General features: G+C 44.2%; 1 protein-coding gene across 2 annotated transcripts in view; it reads left to right on the top strand.

Annotated features, from left to right (window-relative positions):
- The window catches only part of OTUD5 (OTU deubiquitinase 5), a 426,591-nt gene that overhangs the window by 313,862 nt on the left and 93,550 nt on the right, over positions 1 to 19,179 (top strand). The gene's annotated exons all lie outside the window — the stretch shown is intronic.

Genomic DNA, 19,179 nt, shown 5'->3' with positions numbered 1-19,179 from the left:
CCCTGACGAGGACTGTATTTATTGCCTTTATCCATCTCATATTCATAGACTGCAAATTATGCAGGAAACGTTCCAGTAAGATTTTAAATAATAGAGGCAAGTCTATCATTGGCTTCAAAAATCAAGAGGTAACTGCCTCAGATGAAGGCTTAGTTTCAACAAAAAAATGCACAGGATGTCTTTCTGGAGAAAACAAATGGTCTCTGAAATAGTTCTAGGTGAAGAGGGCCCATCTACCTCAAAACAGGCTTAAAAAAATATTAGTAGTGCAGCAAATCTTCTGAGGTACCTCACACCCAGAAAAGCCCAAGCTTCAACTAGCTCCATCCTCTCTAAAGAAGCCTCACACTCATTCCAAGTCTCCTTTTCCAGAGCTGCAGAAGATAGCATTTTCTCCATCTGCTTTTCTCTCACCTTGTGTAAATGAAGATTCACACAACTTTGACACCATCGCCAAGCAAAATCTACAGTTGCTTAAACAGAAGTATACATCGAGCTCCGTCAACTTCATCATCAGTGTCACTGTCAAATGTATTGACTGGAACATAAAATAACAGACAACCACTTTGCCCTCCACTAAAACCTTATCAGCAGTTTCCAAAGAAATCAACTACCTATTTGTTGATGGGCCACCCAGCACCATATCAGCCGGTAAGCCACAGAACAACAAGACACCTTCTGGCATAGATTGTCTACAACTGATAGATCTTCCTCAATTCAAATAACATACTTCAGAGTCTGCTGTGCCATCGGCCTACTTCTCAAATAAAACTATCTGAACAACCACCTGCAAAACTCTGACAGAGAAAAGGCATAGAATGGAGGGCCATTTGACCATGCCAACAGTCCTGGCCAGCTAAGAGTTAAATTCCAGAAGTAAGACAACTGAGAGTATATCTGAACCACATGTGGGAGGAAGTGAAGAGCCACATCACTCAGTGTCATACAAACCTTTTGAAAAATATTCTTGCCCATCCCACTGGTAATATCACCAACAATATGACTTGCATCGAGAACCAACAGTACCTGGTTAAGTCTAAATTCCAGTAGCCCTCAAAAGGGATATCAGAATTACATATTATAGGTATTTTCCAGAAAAGGCCCAACCACACAATACCCTCTGACTGGTTTCATTACCTGGGTATCACCACCAACTACTCTAAGACCACAGCTTGCAGAACTTGTTGCTTAAGCTGTATCTCCTGCTCAGACACCACAACTGGCTACTTTGACCCTGTTACTGGCCCACATGGGTTTCACTACAGATCACAACCATGATGATGGGAAGGCACTTTTCAAAAACCTCCTACTGGGATGACTATATATCCCCTTCAACATATTCTCGATAGCCTGCGCCTACAGGTTTTACACCAAATTACATAGCGTGGGGGGGTGTTATTTTTCAAAGGGTATCCAAATGTTTTGATACTTCTTTACCAGTGAAGGATGTTGACTGTGTCCTTTAGGACTGCAGAGATTCACTAAAGAAGTCAAATTTCTGTACAAATTATCAATCCAATTTAGAACGAGGTACTCAAGGTCCTACAGAATCCAGCCATAGTGTCAACAATGGTCCTGCTGCTGAATAAGAAATGTAAGGCATCTGATAATACTGCCTGCTTGCTTAAGTCATTCAAAAGCAGATTGCTGTTATGCAAGCATTTCAAAGAAGGTCTAGAAATCAGTCTACCTGCATGTGAAATTTCAGCAGCTGCCTATTGTCATGGAATCTCATTAAGAACATCCTCATGGCTCCATTTATTCTCTTTGAAACCCAAGGCACAACTGGAGATTTCTAATTTACCACTTTCAGGATCCACACTCTTTGGCCAGTGCACAGAAGAAAAGAACCTGGTAAGAAGAACAAAGAGAAACTTTGAAAGCTGTAGATCTGGAAAAACAGAAAAAGCTCTTCAAACAGCATATAGACAAAGACAAGGGGCATTACTATTGGAGGGTTCTATCCCTGAGTCGTCCAGTCTCCGCAACAACACAGGCCCAACCACAAAGTCAGTATTAAAGAAGATACCAGAAAGAACTAGGATAATTCAAGGACGTGAATCTATGAAATACTTATAGTGAAGAACAACCATTACAGGGAAGTATTTTTTTCCTCTGTGTGGATATGCGTGCAAGAAGCAGTACTGAATAACTACATTAATTTGGTGGGGAATAATGTACGTTTTTAATCGCTTTTTGACTCTGGATATCTTCAGCTGTGAGACAATTTTGGAATGCAACAATTGTTTTTTCAGTGCTTGATTTTGCTTAACCCCTTAGCTGCTTCCTCCAATGCCCCCCTCCTCCCCCACCCCCTCTGCCCCCGTGCTCAGCCCTTTTTGTGGTTATTTGGGGGTAGTTTGTGTTTAATTGAGGTAAAAAATAAATTTTAAAAAAAAAGCCATTTCCGGCCACATTTTCTTCTATAACTTTTTCCAGCTATGGGAGATTTTTTAAAGTAATATACCGTTAAGTCTGCTTGACTCTTCTGGATGTGGGGATATATAGGGCTTGTAGGTTAATCAAGAACCCTAGGTGCCCAGAGCCAATAAATGAGTTGCACATTGCAATGGATTTTCATTGTATATCAGTTATACAACAATTGATTGAAAAATAGGTATCAAGGAAACTATTGTATTTCATAAATGGGCCCAAGATAAGGTGTTGAGAAACAGTGGTTATTTGCAGATCTCTGAATTCCGGGGTCCCCATACTAGCATGTGAATTACAGGGCATTTCTAAAATGTTCTGCTATTCTGTGTTCCCCCAATTCCCCCGATAAAACTGGTACCTCACTTGTGTGGGTAGGCCTACTGCCTGCAGCAGGAAACACAACATGGACACATCACATTTTTACATTTAAATCTGACGTGTTTTTTGGAAAGTGCCTAACTCTGGATTTTGGCCTCTAGCTCAGCTGGCACCTAGGGAAACCTAGCGAACCTATATCTTTTTCGAAACTAGACACCTAGGGGAATTCAGAATGGGGTGACTTGTGGGGCTCTCACCAGGTTCTGTTACCCAGAATCCTTTGCAAACCTCAAAATTTGGCAAAAAACTTTTTCCTCAGATTTCGGTGCTGCAAAGTTCTAGAATTTGAGAGGAGCCACAAATTTTCTTCCACCCAGCATTTCCCCAAGTCTCCTGATAAAAATGGTACCTCACTTGTGTGGGTAGGCCTAGTCCCGTGTCAGGAATAGATCACACAATGGCCAATGTTGGTCCTTACATGAGGGCAACTGTTGACCCTGGGGTGATCCATTCCTGACACAGGCACTAGGTACAGGCACTCAAGTGGGGTAGCGTTTTTATCAGGACAGGTGGAGAAACACTGGGTGGTAGGAATTTTGTGGATCCCAGCTTATTCTTGTAGTTTGTGTGACAGAAATGCAAGAACAAATTGAGTTTTTAATCAACATTTCAACTTTGCAGGGTATTCTGGGTAAGAAAACTTCAGGGAATCCACACAAGTCACACCTTTGTGGACTCCCCCGGATGTCTAGTTTCCAGAAATGTCTGGATTTGGTAGGTTTCCCTATATGGGCGCCAAGCCCAGGACCAAAAACGTAGGTGCCTGCCTTACAAAACAAGGTTGTTTTGTGATCGATAATTTTGATGTCTCCACAATATGATTTGGGTGGTGGAATTTGGGGCTGAACTAAATTGGGGAGCTCCCAACAGAGCACTCTCTCTCTGCTTGCTGCCACATGTACCTGCTCTCTGGGTTGGGCTAACCTGCTATTGTCCCACTCCACAGACTGTACTTGCGAAGGGACAGCAGGACTATCTTCATCACCTCCCTCATAATCACTGGAAGAGGAGTTATCAAATGGGACTCCTCTTAATGAAAAAATCACTCCCAGATTCTGGACCATTGCCCTGTCCCTCAGATGCTGTCTCAGTCTCTGATCCTACGTCACAGCTGTCCTCTGTAACCCAAGTTAGGGCTTGAGAAGCAGTCATCCAACGAGATGCCATCTCTGCTACTGGCTAAACTGTTGCTCTAAACAGTTTGCATTATTTTTGTAGTCTGTGCCTTTGATTAATTTGTTAACCACATTTAGAGATAGCAAAATCAGTCTAAAAACAAAGTGGGAAGGTGCACACAGGCAAGCAATCATTTAATATATTCCTTTGAACAGTTTTTATCAGTTTTCCGTTACTATGCCTCTGATTATTGGTCTCATGTGACGTGACTGCTAATAAGCAGAAGTGCTATTGGCTAAAAAACAAATCTCAATTTTAGTGCACTCCTTACTCCTATTTGGCATGTTTATGATTGTCATAATCGGAGGAGTATATTCTTTGAATTTAGCTTTTAGTAGACCAGCATTTGTGATGTGTGCTGGCGTCCTGATTGTGCTGTGCAAGTGCACTTGCTGCCCAGTTTTGTCACAGTGCGTTTTTAGACAATATAGTGATGCTCTTAACATCAAAAGAAAACCCTGCCTAAAAGAGGGTTCCTACCTGCAGGCCTGGGAAAGATGCTTGAAACTAAGTAATCATAAAGCCAAAACTACCATTTAGAGCTGACCTGGCCAGAGCCTAAATATGTCTGCTACTGCAGTAACAAAAAATTACAATTTAAAAACTGAGCCATTTTTAAAATGTGATGGTTGACCAGATTAACCAGTCCATTTATCAATGGAATATTACTTAAGTTTATTCATCCCAGATACAAATGATCCTCTTAATTCAATCTTTGGTAGATATAGAGAAGTGATTTGTGTTTACAGATATTCATTCACATGCTTGAATCATTCCCATTAGTCATGCTGGAATACCCCGGTACTTCAAAATAGCAGTATACAGTGTAGAATGGACACAGACCTGAATCATCGTTGTATATTTAGTAGTACATTCACCTCATTTGAAAGAACCCAAACTTTATCCCACAAGGTGGACACTTAGACTCTCCAACTCCCCATAGAGGCCACCATAGCTCAGATATCTACTACCATTTGTATGGTAGTCCCCTGATCGAGCTCTGCTCTGATGTCTCACTGAACCTTAAATCTGTTACACCTTTGATTTTGCCCTGGATTTGCACACCATCTTCAGCTAACGTTCTGTGATTGTTTAGGGGGAACTGTATCAAATTCTTGGCCAGGGAGATCTTTATATCTGGCAGCCAACTAACACCATGGCTGACAAAGAAGAAAACACTTTTCAAACTCTGTTCGTCTTGTGGACTTAAGAAGATTTACAGTAGTGATCTTCATTCTAAATGTATCTGTCTTCATCCAATTCTTAAGGTGGCAAAATGTGACATTTGTCACACTTACATCTAAAACCTTTAGAAAGAATGTAGGTTGTCAATTGCATCTGATGGCTAAGGAAAATTGTTCTATTTGCACTCCAGAGATGCCCCCTCTTTAGGAGATTTTGGCAAGTGCTCATCCAAGCACTCCCACGAAGGCAGCGCAAAAAAGGATACTTATTCAGTTTTCTGAATTGGTCTTGTTTGGTACAGCGCATGCAGCCACCTCTATCACTAAGCATGGTAAACCTTCCTGTAAATCAAAACCCATGCGCAACCTGCTATGAAGAAAGATCTTAAAAAATACGATTTTCAGACATTACGTTGACTGTCAATGTTGATGTCCTCGTTGACAATCCGCTTCTAAGGTACATGCAACTTCGACGCTGATCTCATAGATGCCAGTAGCTGATATGTTGAATGACTACTTCGACAGTGGCCACTACACAGTGGGCAACACCGTTGACTGTCTTGATGGTGCCATTGCCGGAGACAGTCAACAGTCTCCTGGCACTCCTTACGGCCCCAAGAATTCACACTATTAGCCTGCCCTTGGCACTAACTCTTCCTCTTCAACCCATATCAGGTCCAGCATTGGCTCCGGTGCCAACTTTGGTTCCAGCGCCCTCCCCTGCAGCATTTCCTTTTGTTTTGATGCAGATGCAGTCTATGATGGATGAGTGTATACAGCCCATTGTGCTATCTGACTCGGCAGAATCCACCACAACCTTGAATGAGATCATGTCCGGCTCTGTCTAGCACATAGCCTCTAGGCAAACCTTCTATGATACCTTACCCTTACTCACATGGTAGCGCCCAAACTTTATACCATCTTTTTGTCCCTGATTCGCCCAATGATAACTATGATTACGTTGATTCCTGTGTTCCCTTCATATGATAAGTGGTATGAAGAACTTAAATGACAGTGAGATTGATACTTTCCCAAATACTGGTCTTGTGTTCCCACCTTGTCCTAACACGGAGGAAAGGGCCTCTTGCTTCTTTATGAGAAAAGCAGCATGAGTTCTAGATTTGCAGCTTCCTACAACAGAAGAATAATAATGTACTGACTGAAGTACTTCATCCGGGGCAGGATCCCACAGAGCCCCTGTTAACAATTAATGATGCCCTGAGGGATACCCTTTTGGGCACTTGGTCAGAACATGTTCAGATTAGCCTATTAATAGTCAGTCCTCTAGCCATAGTCCCATACCAGGCAATCCAACCTTCCTTTAGTCAACACCCTATGCCAGAGAGCCTGGAGGTACAGGCATTCACCAGCAAGATCAAGCCCAGTGTCTTTCCTACAACTCCACCTTATCATAAATTAAAGAGAATAACGTTTTTTGGAAAAATCATTTTATCCTCTACAATCCTGGCACTGAGGTCTGCTAAGTGGCTTCCAGGCCAAAATTGTCATGCTCTTTGACTTACCATGGCAAAAAGTTTGCTGGCTGTTCCGAATGACCTTGGTGTTTCTTATCCAGACAATTCAAGATTGTTATAATGCGGCAGAGTTTGTCATCCATTCTGTATTGGACATGAGACTGCTTATGTTGAGCAGTGAGTAGTAGTGTGACCCTTAAATGTTGCGCCTGGATGAGGTCTACTGGCAGTGATGTTCAGGCTCCTTAATGGGGAATGTTTGATGTCTCTTGCCTTTTTTGGTGAGAAAGCAGACTCTGCCTTGGAGCAGTTCAAGGAGAGCAGAGCCACAGCACCTTCTTTGGGCCAATAAGACAATTCCAACAACAATTTCACCCTCTTTGTGTCTCCGGTAGAGGTCTTCCATTTTGTAAATGCCCGACTCTTACACCAGCAAAGCAAGCCTTTCAGCCTTTGTGGCTATTGGCATGATTCTCAGACAGTGTTCTGGACAATGTGCAGCTCGGTACTCCACCCCTCCAGCAACCGCAAAACTACTTGTTTCCTTGCTAGCACAGTCACCATATTGGAGGCAGGATCGGATATTTGTGTCAAGGGTGACTGGCCATTTCAAACAAGTGGGTTCCCCGATTTGTCCATCAGGGCTACGCTCTCCATTTCTCTCTACCCCACTGCACCTTCCACCACCACCATCAGTGCTCCTGATGAGGGCCACCTGTCCATCTTGCGGCAGGTAGTGCTGACCCTTTTGGCCAATGGGGCTGTAGAGGGGGTTCCAGCCTTGAAAGTAGGAATTGGGTGTTACACTTGCTACTTCCTTGTGCCAAAAAAGGACAGAGGCCTTTATCCTATTTAAAATCTTCACTCTCTCAACACCTTCCAGCAGAAGGACAAATTAAATATGTGCACACTAGCCCAGTCTGGAGGCTGGATTTAGTGTTGAACCTGCAGGATGATTATTTTCATATCCCCGTCCTGCAGGCCCACAGGTGCTACAAGTGGATCACAGTGGGCCAGGAGTTTTTTCAGTTAGCAGTGCTCCCTGTTGGCCTCACCACACCTTCGTAGGTTGGAGATACCAGTCTTGTCCCTCTTTGATAACTGGCTGGTGGTGGTGGGCTATCCCCAAACAGTCATGAACCACCTTCAGAGAATGGCAAACCTCCTGACTTTGGAGTTCAATGTTCCAAAATCACACCTGACTCCTTTACTGAACCCTCCCGTTCATCAGAGCTGTTCTGGATACTGTACAATTGTGTGTCTTTTCCCCTGAGTGGAGATTCCAAGATTTTCAGGCTAGGATTTCAATGTTTGACTCTGTCCTGGATCTTAGTGCGGATGACTCTGAGGCTCCTGAAGTTGTTGGCCTCCTGCATCCAAGGAACAGAATGGTTCCTGTGCGAAGATCACGGTTTCCAGCTTTCCTAAACGGCAGTGGTGGTATACTTTTTCGCTGTTTTTGCAGTTTTCACAGTGATGGTCAATATTTTCTACTCTTCTGGTTTCTACCTGCACACAATTTGTTGGGAAAAGATGTGAAATTCCTGGATGAGGCCAAAAACATATACCTTTTTTAAAACTGGACAGAATTCAGCATGGTGTCATTTGTGTACATCACTCATGCTTTTTCCTGAATAATTGTGAAATAAAAACAATACTGAAAATAAGTTGGGAAGAGACCTATGCAACCTTATTTTCATCTGAAACTCATCCGAAGGCTGCTGTATGATATTGCTTTGAAGTCTGCTCTACTTAAAGGAATATACTGCTGTGTGCCCACATTCTTCTGGTAGCAGAGATAGTCCTTTTTGGAGGTCTAAACCCTAAGATGTCCACAGCCAGGCACAGTTGTGACTTGCAATGCTTTTACATTGTGTACCAACCATTTATCACTTGATAATGAAAAATATAATAAATTATAATTGGGCATGCATGAAAGTTAAATAATTTTAGAAATGTGTCCACGAATCTGAGTTCTGAGGACATAATGCGTGGTGAGTAAGTTTTTGCAAAGTGGTTTTTATGCACACTACCTCACAATAGAATTACAAAAACATTAACTTACTAGATAGTAGGTATTTGTCCTGACCTATTGTGCATGTGTGCATGCACGCTGATCACAAGATATGTGAAGGGTCAAAAAATGCTGTGCGATGGGACCTGAAATGCTTAGAAAAGATAGGCATTTCAGAATTGGATTGGCTGCAGTATTTGGGTCTGGCCTCCATGGAAACCCAATGATTCCAGCTATTTCTAAAAAGTATAATCTGGTATTGTATGACTTTTATGGATGCCCTCACTTTTTAGTGCCCAGAATGCACTTAAGAAAAAATCAAAAGTTGATTACGAATACTGAAATTCCCTTTTCTTTGAAGCAGAAATCTTGAATTTGCGACCTGCATGTCTCATATTTCTGTGAGGTATTTATGCTCAGTAAGCAGTGGCAATAGTCCTAGTACCCCACATTTCCACTCTTTTCTTGATTTAAAAACTATCCTCCTATGTGTGGGTACACCTATCTCTCAGGACAAGAAAGCCCCAAACACAGTCCTGAAACCTCTTTAAAAGTGCCTTTTGCAATATGGCTAGCTGATGCATTTGGGCCATGTAGATCTTCCAGGGGAATCTACCCATCCCAAACATTTTAGAAACCTAAAGAACCTGGAGATTTCCAGGATGTGGAGGCTTGATTGGGTTCCTACCAACCAGACCAATTATGAAATGAGTCCTGGTGTGGTTATCATTGTTCCTGCCACTTCTATTACATAGAATGCCCTGCAAATGATAAAGCATGCCTAAAACAGCTTTGCTTTCCATGGGATGATGACTGCAGTATTTGGGTCAAGGGTCAATTTGCACCCAGGGAAACCCTTAACCATGGGCGTTTTTGAAAACTAGATGCACTGTAATCCAGGGTCATGAATATGATAGAATATCTCTAAAACATCTGGCCAAAGTCCTACCGTCCTGCTTTCTCTCCCCCCCGTCCTGCTTTCTCTCCCCCCCGTCCTGCTTTCTCTCCCCCCCGTCGTGCTTTCTCTCCCCCGTCGTGCTTTCTCTCTCCCCCTCCTGTTTCCCGCAGATTTTCTACCACTCTTCATGTGAAGGGGAGTCTCCCTGAGCTCTGCTCAGTTTCTTTCTCTACATTGGAGCACCAAAAAGGCCAAGAAAGCTATGCCTCATCTTCAGAAACCCACTCAAAAGCCTTAAAGGTTCACTCAACCTACAACACCATTTGGGGGGGAGAAGGGGGTGGGGTGCTTATCTAACTTTGTCAGCAATGAAGAAACCGAAAAAATATTCTTCAGGCTCGTCGACGACAAAACTCTCGACCACGTCTACAGTAACGACTACGATCAGGTTGATGTTCACCACAGCAGTGTCCCCTATGATAGTGATGTCTTCACCATTATTATTGACGATAACAGCTAAAATCTATGAGAGCATAGTTGACGACTCTCCAACCATCAACTACGCACGTCGATGAGAATATTGTTCACGAGAGACAAACCACCTAAGAGTGCGTCGACATCAGATCTGTTGATGGGGCAGAAAGCGAAGGCACTCCAGAGAGACCCCAGTTGATGAGGAACAGCCGTCATCGTCTGACATGTCAGACTACAGCCTCGTCGACACAACCGTCGACGACTGACGCCATGACGAGAGAAGCGTCGACGACCGATCTGACAACTACAGATGCATTAAAATTTCTCCCTCTATCTTTGATAACTGTCGGAAGGAAAACATCTACAATCCTACCAATGCTTACCTCTCCAAGTAGGGTATTGCCCTGTCCTCCTCAACACCTATTAGATGGTGACGAGCATGGATATTCTCAAGATGAAGGAATGTTTGGAGTGGCCAACAGTCCATCACAACTCCACGTTAAATGTCAGGACCTGGATGAGAGGTTGACCAATATCAGGGAAATTATTCTTCAGCACAACCAGATCTGTCGTATTCTGCATATGATAAGATATCTCTGCCCCTATGCCAAGTTCTTTGGTGTCAGATCTCCAAAACATGTTGCATGACGACTACAGAAGATTTCGTCCCTCAGTACCAGCAACTCCAGCCACACAGCAGTATGATCTACAAATAGGAATGCAAACCCCTATCTCCAGCCATCCAGGGACACCGCTCAGCTGTATACAAACATCCCTTTCGTACAACCACTTCAGGATGACTCTGTCCACAGATTAAGATATGAAAGAGTGAGAAATACCTGAAACCACTTCTACTGAGTGGGACGAACACCTGATTTCTATGCCATCACCACAGTTTGCAGGACCAGGAGATTCCCTCCTAACCCAAAGGAGGATATAGGGGGGCTCCATAATTTAATGGAAAGAGCAGCTAGATGTTTCACGCTGCCCAGTCTCTCTCGAGAAACAGATTGTTTCCTGTATGATTTTAAGGAACCATACCTACAGTTGACTTTATATGGCAAGAAGGATTGAAAGCAATAAAAAAAACCAGCCACAATTCCTTCCCTAATCCCATGTTTGGAGAAAAAAAATATAAAGCCCTGGAAGATTCCCCAGCTTGTTAAATTGGGCAACCGAAGCTGGATTCCGTGGTATCTCAGGCGGTGCAACGCCGCTCGAAGAACCCTTCAACACCAATATCATCCCCGCTAGATAGAGAAGGACACCTTCTAAACAACATAGGAAAAAAGTTCTCCTCAGTAGCAGCAATACCTGTCAAAGCTGCCAACTCGTTAGCTATTCTGGGCAGACATGTCCTCATACATTGACCTCTTGCCCGAAGAAGCTAAACTAGAGACAAAGAAAGTGTTGCAGGAGGGAGAACAGATCGCAGCCGAAGTGATTGATTGCGCAATCAATATCTAATTAACAGGATTTAGACAACTGGCGGGGGCAGCAGTATTGCGCCGACAGGGTTGGCTGAAATCTACCTCTTTTAGACCAGAGGTACAAAACAAAATACTTGACATGACGTGATGGGGAATGTCTTTTTGGCAAGCTTGTGGATGAGATGCTACAATCCATCAAGGCGGAAACAGACACGGCCAGATCACTAGGTACACTGCAGTACAGAAGCCAGCCATTTCGAGAGGCAAGGAGCAGTGGACGTTGCTCCTTGCGTAGTGGTTTCCAGTCATATAAGACAACACCAAACAGCTCAAACAGGTTTTCGACAGCAGTACGGACAACAACAGTAGCAGCAATAGACTACCAACTACAGCTGCCTACAGGCACCCCATGAGGGGAAGAACTGCAGCCCGTGGCAAAGACACAGGCAGAAAACAATGACCATGCTTACTCCAGTATTGGAACTTTAATAGATTCACATGCTTGAATCATTCCCCATCGTCGAGATGGGAGTCCCCGGTATTTACACCAGTAGTGTCAAGATATAATAACAAAGAAAAAAGGCCTTAGGCCTCTTCAATTTAACAGTCTATCAGAGTCATTTTGTGAAAAGGACCAAACTAGAGCATCCACCAATCGGGCGACAGCACCCTCTAGAATCCTCCTGAGAGAAGCTCCAGCACCTCAGATTTTCTACCGCACATCGTGCTAGGGAGTCTCCTCAGAGCTCTGCTCTTTCTTCACACCTTTTCAACATTTTCTCACAGAGAAACTTATCTAACTTGATTTGTCAACTATTTTCCAACTATGTCTGACAAGGAGAAGAAGGGTCTTTTCAGAGACTGCAAGACTTGTGGAAAGAAAAGGCTTCATTCTGAAGACCCTCACCAAGACTGTATTTACTGCCTCTACCCAGACCATTCAGCTAAAGACTGTAAGATTTGTCGGACCTTTTCCTCTAAGACTTTAAAGGACAGGGAAGGCAGATTATTGATATGGCTGCAGAAACTAAAACATAGAGATAATCCAGTTTCTGATTCTGAGAGTGATGAATCTTCGAGATCATCAAAGAGGGTGAGATCAGGCTCAAGATCTCCCTCCCAACTCTCAGGAAAAGCCCACAAACATACTGCTTCAGGGTCTTATAAGGGCCGCAGCCCATCTTCCTCTCCTAAGAAAGCTTCCAGGAAAGAGGGGAGAAGTCATTCTACCAGTTCAGAGCGGCACAGACAATCTTCCTCTGTACCACCATCTGTGCCTTTTTAAGAAGCCATCCTCTGTAACTGGGGAAAAAAGCATAGTTGACGACGGATTCATCGTCGACGAGTACTTTTCCGATGAAGACATCCAGTTCTGAGCTTCCACCGTTGCAGGCTCCGCCGGTGACAATGTCGACGAGGACAGGTACCCCACCGTCGACGAGAACTGCAGCTACGACATCAGCGTCGACGACCGTCTACACGTCCTCGTCGACGGCGCTGATGTCCGTGTCAGCCCTACCGTCGTCGACGGTAGACTCGTCGGCGAGACTTTCTTCTATTAAGATCTCCGTGCGCCCAGCGTCTACGACACCGCCTACGACGAAGTCTATGTATGCGCCGTCGACTACACCGTCGACAAGGGAGAAACATCAGAAAAGTGTGGAAAAATTGACGCCAACTCATACATCACCTCGTAAGGTGTCCTCCCTTGTTCCAGTGCACCTTTTAGAGGGAGACGAAGACTCAGATGATGGGGGGGCCATTTGGAACAGCCCACAGTCCATCCCAACTGAACGTAAAGTATCAGGAAGAGGAGGATTATGAGGAAGCCTATGACCCCCAATTTTATGCAGAACAACAGCAATACCAACAGGGAGCATATATTCCATCCTCCCTATTGACTGACCTCAGAGCGATGTTGGCTGATTACAGCAGGCGGTTTCCTCCTCAAGGAGAACAACCTCCCCCATTGCGCGTCTCTGGGGTTACCACTCCACATCAGAGGCCAACTTCCTTACCTCTCACGAATGTGGCTACTCCTGATATGACACTTCCTCAGGATATGGACATCTCAGAGGGAGATCAGGAAGAAGGGGAGCTCATGGACACTCACTCTGAGTGGGACGAATACATCATCCCTGCTCCTCCTCCTCCTTCTCAATCTAAGGTGGAATCCCCACCAGAAGACATAGGGGGGTTTCACAATCTTCTAGAGAGCTGCCAAACGTTTTGCTTTACCAATGCCAATCAAGCAAACAGACCGTTTCCTTTACGACTTCAAGGAACCTTTTCAGAAATCTGTACGCTCTATCCCGATGGTTGACTACCTGTGGGAAGAGGGTCTTAAAGTCATGCATAATCCGGCTACAGTTACTGCAATACTGCCTCGTTTAGATAAGAAATACAAGGCACCGGACGATGCACCACCATGTCTAACTGTACACCCTCCTCCGGATTCGGTGGTAGTGCAGGCAGCACAAAGAAGATCTAAGAACCCTTCTGCCCCGATTACCGCACCCCCAGACAAAGAGGGTAGACGGCTAGATAATATAGGTAAAAGGTTTTCCTCTATGGCTAGCCTAGTGGTAAGAGCCGCCAACTCTTTGGCTATACTGGCTAGGTTTGATAGGCAACTTTGGGCAGGCATTGCACCTTATATTGGCCAATTGCCGAAAGATACAAGATCAGAGGCAAACAAAACGGTACAGGAGGGTCAACGCACGTCTGCAGAACTTATCGACTGTGCAATGGACATTGCAACCACTGCTTTTCGACAGCTCGCCGGTGCAGCAGTGCTTAGAAGACAAAGTTGGCTTAAAGCTACCTCTTTCCGTCCAGAGGTGCAAAATAAAATCTTGGACTTACCTTTTGATGGCCAGGTGTTGTTTGGGAAACACATTGATGATGCCTTACAATCCATCAAATCGGACAGACACGGCAAGGTCACTAGGGACCCTGCAATATCGAAAGTCTTCCTTTCGACCTAGAGGGTGTGGCCAACCCTCATACAGAGGAGGATATCAGCAACACAGATATTCCACCTATCCTTCCTCTTCCCAACAATATCGCCAATACTACTCACAGAGGCAACCGCCGCAACCAGCCTATGGTATGGAGGTCGTGGACGCTCAACCCGCCCGGCCAAAGATTCGGCTCGTAGAGCCTGATGCATCCGAGGCTCCGGCTACGTCCAACTCTCCTCCTTTCATTCTGGGCGGGAGGATATCTCTCTTCCTCGAACAATGGCAAGCCATCACTTCAGACAAGTGGGTCCTACAATTAGTGAAACGGGGCCATACTTTAGAATTTACCCTACTACCTCCCTCCAACCCACCCCAACAGGACTCCTTCAAGATACCCTCAACAACTCAAAAAGGAGATCGACAAAATGCTTCTCAAAGGAGCTATAGAGAAGGTACCTCGAGCCCAGCGGGGAACAGGATTTTATTCCAGGTTCTTCCTCATTCAGAAAAAGTGGAAGGATTGGAGGCCAATCCTCGATTTAAGGGAGCTAAATGCCTACTTAAAAAAGCAATCGTTCCATATGATCAGCCTACAAGATGTCGTCCTGAGTCTCAACCAGGGAGATTTCATGTCTACGCTAGACCTGAAAAATGCATACTTTCACATACCCATCCACCCGGCCCACAGAAAATACCTGAGATTCACCGTAGCCGGCAGTCATTTTCAATTCCGTGTCCTTCCTTTCGGACTGAAATCAGCTCCCAGAATATTTACGAAATGCCTAGCACCAATCGCAGCCTTTCTCAGAAGGAGAAAACACCAAATTTTTCCATACTTAGACGATTGGCTGATAAAGGCAAAGACCTGCGCAGGAGCGCACAGATCAACAAAAAAGTGCGTTTCCTTACTAACCAACCTCGGACTCACCATCAACTAGGAAAAATCCAAGCCTCTACCAGCACGCAACATTACCTTTCTAGGGGCAAACTGGACACACAATCCATGTCCCACTTTAGAGAGGCAACAAAGGTTACCGACTCTAACAAGTTCCATACAGAGAAGAAGCAAGGTTACTGTCCGTCTGTTCAAGTCTCTGTTGGGCATGATGTCTTCATGCATACCTTTAGTTCCTCTATGCCGTCTAAAGATGTGCCCCTTGCAGGCGCGACTGAATTGTCAATGGCTCCAAGTGTCGGGCACTTTCGAGGATCAGATACACATAACTCCAACAATGCTCAGGGCTCTGAGATAGTGATTTCTAAGGCATCATCTATCAATCAGCCTTTCGTTTCTACAGCAGCCAGCTCCGTGGACCATTACAACGGATGCATCCCTGGAAGGCTTGGGGGGCTGTGCTACAGGATCTGCAAATAAGTGGCAAATGGCCACCGCATCTGGCATCAATGCATATCAATTGGCTGGAGCTCAGAGCAGTGCGCCTGGCATTACAGGCTTTTCTTCCCAAGATCTCAGGATCGCAAGTGGTAATAAGGACGGACAACACCACCACGATGCATTACCTCAACAAACAAGGAGGCACAAGATCTCTCTCTCTCCAGAGAAGCCCAGAGAATCTGGAATTGGGCCTCACAGCAAAGCATCACATTATCAGCGGTACACTTGCCGGGAATAGACAACAAGACAGCAGTGGCACTCAGCAGGCAGAAGTCGAGCTGCCACGAGTGGGAGCTAGACCAGTCAGTAGTGAACCACATTTTTTCCCAGTGGTGAACACCGACAGTAGACCTGTTTGCAAACAAGCACAGCGCCAAATGCCAGTTCTTCGCAAGTTGGCATCACCAGAAGGGATCTTGGGAGAATGCGTTTTCGATAGTCTGGTCAGACATCTTTGCTTACGCCTTTCCTCCAATTCCGTTGATCCCACGGGTCCTCACGAAGATGAAAGCAGAGCCGTGCACTCTGATATTAGTAGCTCCGTACTGGCCGCGTCAGCATTGGTTCACGGAACTTCTCCTTCTGTCAATCAAGCCTCACATTCCGCTGGAGCAGTTTCCCCAAATGTTGACAATGAACAATGGCCAGGTTTGGCACCTGGATCCGAAGTCGATGCGTTTATCAGCATGGCTCCTGACCACAGGGAGTTCGTACATTTGAATATCCCACAGGAGTGTAGGGATATTTTGTCAAAAGCCAGAGCTGATAGCACCAATAAAACTTATTATTGTAAATGGAGACGATTCTGTGTCTGGTGTCATCAACGACAGATTAACCCTTTGATCTCACCACCAGAGGAAATATTACCGTACCTATTTCAGCTAGCTCAAGCTGGCCTGGCACATTCTTCCATTAAAGTTCACCTAGCAGCGATAGCTGCATGCAGACGTTCGGATGCTTCACCCTCACTCTACTCCTCTCGTCTGATTAAGAGGTTCTTGAAGGGGCTTTTCAGAGTTTTCCCTCCTTTCAGACCTCCTTCATGGAACCTAAATATCATCTTAGCACAACTGATGAAACATCCGTTTGAGCCGATCCATCGTGCTTCTCAAGTTCCTTTCATGGAAGGTTGCTTTATTGGTAGCTCTCACATCAGCTAGGCGAGTCAGGGAGGTGCAAGCTCTCTCCATTTAAGAGCCATTCCTACAGCTTAAACATGACAGACTGCTAATGTGCACTAACCCGCATTTTATGCCAAAGGTTCCTTCAGACTTTCACATCAATGAACCTTTAGTCTTCAAATCCTTTTTTCCTCATCCATCCACTCCGGCTGAGAGGGCATTACACTCCTTAGACGTTAAAAGATGTGTTCAATTCTATTTGGACAGGACTCAATCTTTTTGACGCTCTAATCAGCTATTCGTGGCATACAGTGCTCCTAGAAAAGGTCATCCACTCTCCAAGCAGAGTATTTCCAGATTTATCGCCTCAGCCATTCGCTTCTGCCATCAAGCAGCGGGCAAACCTCTGCACTCACCTGTACATGCCCACTCCACGAGGGCAGTCTCATCGTCAGCGGCGCTGTTCGCCGGAGTTTCACTACAAGACATTTGTAGGGCAGCAACATGGAGGAGCTGTCATACATTCACAAAACACTACTGCTTGAAATCTCTATCTCAGGGAGAGGTAGCAGTGGGTCAAGCGGTTCTCAGGAATCTCTTCAGGTGAAGGTGAGCCATCTCTTCTCCATCCTAGAACAGGTATGCACATTGTTTATATCCTTTATATTCGCTTACACAGTTAAAAAAAAAAAAGTAAACAAGAATAAGAGAACATTCTGACAGACAGATAAGTGGTCATTTTTAATGATAGTATTCATATTACATACGTGTTTTGGGATACTTTTTGCTTTGTCATTCTGGTTATCTATATATGTGTGTATGTGTGTGTGTATATATATATATATATATATATATATATATATATACATATATATATATATACATACACCTTTATAGATTTATATACAGGAATATAATGAGGTTTCATGTATCAAGGTGTTTTCGATCAAATGTTATTATACTACAATGTGCATGGCTACTGCTCTCTACTCTGATTCAAGCATGTGAATTTATGAAAGTTCCAATACTGGATTAAGAAAATAAGTTACTTACCTGTAACTGTAGTTCTCCAATATTGGAATCTTTCATAGATTCACATGTGACCCACCCGCCTCCCCGGAGAAGCTCACTTCACCTCTCTCTCTTCTTTTTTCCTATATTGTACGCACTTGTGCTTGGAAAATCTGAGGTGCTGGAGCTTCTCTCAGGAGGATTCTAGAGGGTGCTGTCGCCTGATTGGTGGATGCTCAAGTTTGGAACTTTTCACAAAATGACTCTGATAGACTGTCAAATTGAAGAGGCCTAAGGCCTTTTTTCTTTGTTATTATATCTTGACACTACTGGTGTAAATTATACCGGGGACTCCCATCTTTACGACGGGGAATGATTCAAGCATGCTTGCTACTCTAATTCAAGCATGTGAATCTATGAAAGATCCAATACTGGAGAAGAAAATTGGTTACTTACCTGTGACTATAGTTCTCTAGTACTGGTATCTTTCATAGATTCACATACAATGCACCCTCCTCCCCTCAGAGGCTCCCCTCAAATATGAAAATATATACTTTGCACTCGTACTAGAAAATCTGAGGGAAACAGCCTTTGTTGGGCGTATTCTAGAGGGTGCTGTCGCCCAGTTGGTTGTAGTTCAGATTTTTTTTATTTTTTATAAAAGAACATGGATAGGCTATAATGCCTGTTTAGGCCATTGAGGCCTAGTGTGATATACTTACTGCTATGTATATTTAAGGTTACCGTGGGACTCCCACCTTGACGACAGGGATGATTTAAACATGTGAATCTATGAAAGATACCAATACTGGAGAACTATAGTTACAGGTAAGTAACCAGTTTTCTTCTCTTGATTAAAAACAATCCGCTTGAGTGAATTGGTCAGTTTTACTGTGTGGGAACAGGGCAAAAATGTTGACCATGTGAAGTCAGTGAGCCTTCATGTGGTTACAGTTTTGTCTATTTTGAAGCTCTCTGATCTTTATGCCAGTGTATGTCAGGGCAGTATATGGGACATGTAGAGTGGCCCAGCTTAGCCTTCCTTTTCCGGACCCTCTTCTCTTCAAGTGTCCCAACATCAAAAAGAGTCATTTAATGCAGCTGTTAAGAGCTTGTTTTCCAGTGGATGACATAAATGTCAATGATTGTTGTACAAAAGTGATTAACCCCTTTGCTGCTAGACCTTTTTCTCCTCTCCAATGCTAATCCTTTTTTGGCTATTTGGG

This window comes from Pleurodeles waltl, chromosome 10 (assembly GCF_031143425.1).
Source record: "Pleurodeles waltl isolate 20211129_DDA chromosome 10, aPleWal1.hap1.20221129, whole genome shotgun sequence".
Classification (NCBI taxonomy): Eukaryota; Metazoa; Chordata; class Amphibia; order Caudata; family Salamandridae; genus Pleurodeles; species Pleurodeles waltl.
Note: the sequence above shows the minus strand (reverse complement) of the source record. Positions and strands in the feature narration are given on the sequence as shown.